Here is a 4275-nt window from a genome sequence, read left to right on the forward strand (position 1 = left end):
ACCCAGAAATAAACCCACACATCTATGGTTACTTGATCTTTGACAAAAGGAGCTAAAATTATTCAGTGGAAAAATAGCATTTTCAACAAATGGTCTGGTTTACCTGATGGTCAGCATGTAGAAGAATACGAATTGATCCATTCTTATCTCCTTTTACAAAGCTCAATTTCAAGTGGATCAAGGACCTCCATATAAAACCAGATACAGTGAAACTAATAAGAGAGAAAGTGGGGAGGAGCCTCGAACACATAGACACAGGGGAAAAAAAATCCCTGTACAGAACACCAATGGCTTATGCTCTAAGATCAAGAATCAACAAATGGGACTTCATAAAACTGAAAAGTATCTGTAAGGGAAAGGACACTGTCAATAGGAGAAAACGACAATGAACATATTGGGAAAAGATATTTACCAATTCTACATCCAATAGGGGCTAATATCCAATATATACAAAGAAGTCAAGAAGTTAGACTGCAAAGGATCAAATAACCCTATTATAAATGGGGGACAGAGCTAAACAGAGAATTCTCTATTCAGGAAACTTGAATGGTTGAGAAGCACCCAAAGAAGTGTTCAACATCATCAGTCATCAGGGAAATGCAAATCAAAATAACCCTGAGATTACACCTCATACCAGTTAGGATGACTAAGATCAAACCTCAGGTGACAATAGATGCTGGCTAGGATGTGGAGAAAGAGGAACACTCCACCATTCTTGGTGGGATTTCAAGCCGGTACAAGAACTCTGGAAGCCAGTCTGGTGGTTCCTCAGAAAATTGGACATGGTATTACCTGAGGACCCAGCTATACCACTCCTGTGTATATACCCAAAAGATGCTCTAGCATAAAACAAGGACACATGCTCCACTATGTTCATAGCAACCTTATTCATAATAGCCAGAAACTAGAAACAACCCAAATGTTCTTCAGCAGAGGAATGGATACAGAAAATGTGATATATTTACACAATGGAGTACTACTCAGTTATTAAAAACAAGGACTTCATGAGATTCCTAGGCAAATGGATGGAACTAGAGTAAATCATCCTGAGTGAGGTAACCCAGTCACAAAAGAACACACATGGTATGCACTCACTGATAAGTAGATATTAGTCCAAAAGCTCAGAATACCCAAGATACAATTCCCAGACCACATAAAGGTCAAGAAGAAGGAAGACCAAAGTGTGGATGGTTTAGTCCTTTTTCAAAAGGGGAAGAAAATACTCACAGGAGAAAACATGGAGACAAAGTTTGGAGCAGAGGTGGAAGGAAAGGCCATCCAGGGACTGTCCCACCTGGTGATCATCCTATATATAGACACCACACCCAGGCACTATTGTAGATACCAAGAAGTGCTTGTTGACAGGAGATTGATATAGCTGTCTCCTGAGAGTTTTTGCCAGAGCCTGAAAAATCAGAGCTGGATGCTCACATCCAATCATTGAACTGATCAATGGGTCCTCAATGGAGTTAGTGTAAGTGTTAGTGTAATGGAGTAGGTGTAAGGATTAAAGGAGCTGCAGTGGTTTGCAACCCCAAAGGAAAAACAAAAATATCAATCTCCCAGGGACTAAACCATCAACCAAAGAGTACACATGGAGGGACCCATGTCTCTAGCCAAATATGTAGCAGAAGATGGCCTTTCTTGTTGGACATCAATGGAAGGAGAGGCCCTTATTCTGGTGAAGGCTCAATACCCAGTGTAAGTGAATGCCAAGGTGGGTAGGAGCGAGTGGGTGGGGGAACACCCTCATAGAACAGGTGAAGGAGGTGTAGATTACAGGATATCTGAGGTGGGGGACTGGGAAAGGGGATAACATTTGAAATGTTAATAAATAAAATATCCAATAAAAAAGACAAATTGAACATTATTAATGTTAAATTTATTATTCATGGAATAAATTTAAGAGTATTTGAATAAAACAACTCCCCCCCCCAATAAAAAGCCAACATGTAGTAAAGTGCTTACTCTATGGTTAGCATCTCCATATTATACACAAGATTTTTGATTTAGTTGTAGAAACTATTTGTAGTATATGTCTTTCTAATTGCCTAAAAAAAAAAATCTGTTTGCATTTTGTCACAGTGAAGGCTATAGTCTACCATGACAGTGAAGTCACAGCAATAGGAGTTTGAAGCAGCTGGTTAAATTGCTACCCTATTTCTAGGAGAGAGCAATGAATTCATGCTTTTGTGAATTCATTGCCTTCTGCTGTAATAAGGTATGATCTGAAATTCTGAAACAAATACTCTTTTCCATTTAGTTCCTTTTGTGGGTGTATTTTGCTGCAGCAACAGAAATGAAACTATGACAGAAATTTGTACCCAGAGTTAGGGCTGTTGCTGTGATAAATCTGACCACGTAGCTTGTAAGCTTTCAGTTTCTGAAGAGCAACATGGAAGAATTTAGAACTTTGGTATGGAAATGCCTTTGAATTCTTCAAGTAGAATTTAATTGGCCAATTTAATAGAAGCTTGGATATAGTAATACTGAAAGGTACATGGATAATGGAGGCTCAAATCATGAAGTCCCAAAGAGGAAGAAGGATTTTATCAATGACCTTTATTTTAGGCCATTTGAGAATTTTGGTCGTGAATTGGTGTCATTTTTGCCTCCATCCAGAGTATATGTATAAAATTAAGTAAGATAATGTTTTAACGTATTTGACAAAGGAAAACTGTGAGCAAGCTAAAAGTTTCAGAAAGGGAGAGCACAAACAATAAACCAGACATAGTTGTTAAAGATTTATCTCTGATGAGTTTCCTGATCACTCAGTTTCTATGAGTTCAAGTCAGTTGATTCTGTGGGCTATGTTCTCTTGGAGTGTCCTTAACCTCTCTGGTTCCCCCAGTCCTTGATCCCTGTCCTAGCAGAACTCCCCAAGCTCTAGCTAATGTTTGGTTGTTGTACTCTGCATGTGCCCCCATCCCTTACTGTTGCATGAAGTCTCTCTGCTCTCTTTGATGATGATTCGCTTGCTGTTGGATGAAGTCTGTCTGGTCCTTTTGATGCTGATTCTTCTGGGTTCTACATGCATGTTATTGCTGAGCAGCTTGGAGTTCTTATGGAAATCCTAACAGTGAAATCAGGACCTGTCTCTGGTTCTTTTGCCTACTTGTGAGGCCCTTTTCATTCCACTGTGTTGCCTTGTTTAACCTTGCTAATCAACCAGTGTGTGCCTGGTCTTATTGTAGATTGTTGTGCCATATTTGGTTAATGTCCCTGGAAGGCCTGCTCTTTTCTAAGAGTAGGAGTAGAGTTTTGGGGAGAGGAATAGAAGCGAATTGGGGTCATTTAGAGGAGAGAGGTAGGGAATGTTGGAGGGAGGGAAAGAAGAGAAGACTGATTTTAGGATGTAATATTTAAGAGATGAATAAAAGAAAATAATTAAAAAAAACACAAAAAGAACAAAACAACAGCCAAAACAAACAAACAAACAAACAAACAACAACAACAACAAAAAACTAAACGATTTAGCTCCATTTAAGAGAAACTGAATATTTTGCTTCAGGCGCTCTTGGAGTAAACATTACATAGTGTATTCTCAGGGTCATAACAGAAACTAAGATAAGACTTGTCTAAGGTGGAGGAGTGTATATACCCTCTGGTTACAGAACTTGGTGAAGTAATCATATGATAATGTTTTTTAAAGCAGGAGAGATTCAAAATTGAAGGGATCATGATGAACACCTGGGGACCTGCACTCAGGGCAGGATGGGATTCCCTATGTAGGGGGCATGAAAAGGCACTGTGTGGAGTTAGGAATGACAGCCTAAGTTTCCTGCTGGTATGGGAATATTGGATATGCAAGGCCTGTGAAACATCCACTAAGAATGGACCAACTCGGTGTGGAAGGCAGAGCCTGGGCAGGAGGAACTCCATCCTGGAATGAGAGCAGCCATATTTCTGGAAGTACAGACCTTTCCCAGCATTTCTGTTCCTGTCCTTAGAAGTGGATAAAGGGGACTACAGAAAGCCTAGGATAAAGGCTGCTAGCTGTGTGGCAAGAGTCACATAGTATATGAGTTGGAGTGTGGGGCCTGATGCTCAAGAGAATGCCAAAGACCCACGAAGCACATGGATTTCAACTGATTTAGGTTGGCTACTTCTAACCCTGCTCTTGAGATTCATGATCACTAAGCTCAAAAGGGAGTATCAGTTATCATTCATGTGCAAGTTGATGGGTCAGGAAGCACTCTAGGTAGGTTTGATGTGATGGCTTAAAAATTGCATGGCCTGTTCTTCTGTTTCCCTTGCAATTGAAAATAGTATCTG

Source organism: Mus caroli, chromosome 10 (assembly GCF_900094665.2).
Source record: "Mus caroli chromosome 10, CAROLI_EIJ_v1.1, whole genome shotgun sequence".
Lineage (NCBI taxonomy): Eukaryota > Metazoa > Chordata > Mammalia > Rodentia > Muridae > Mus > Mus caroli.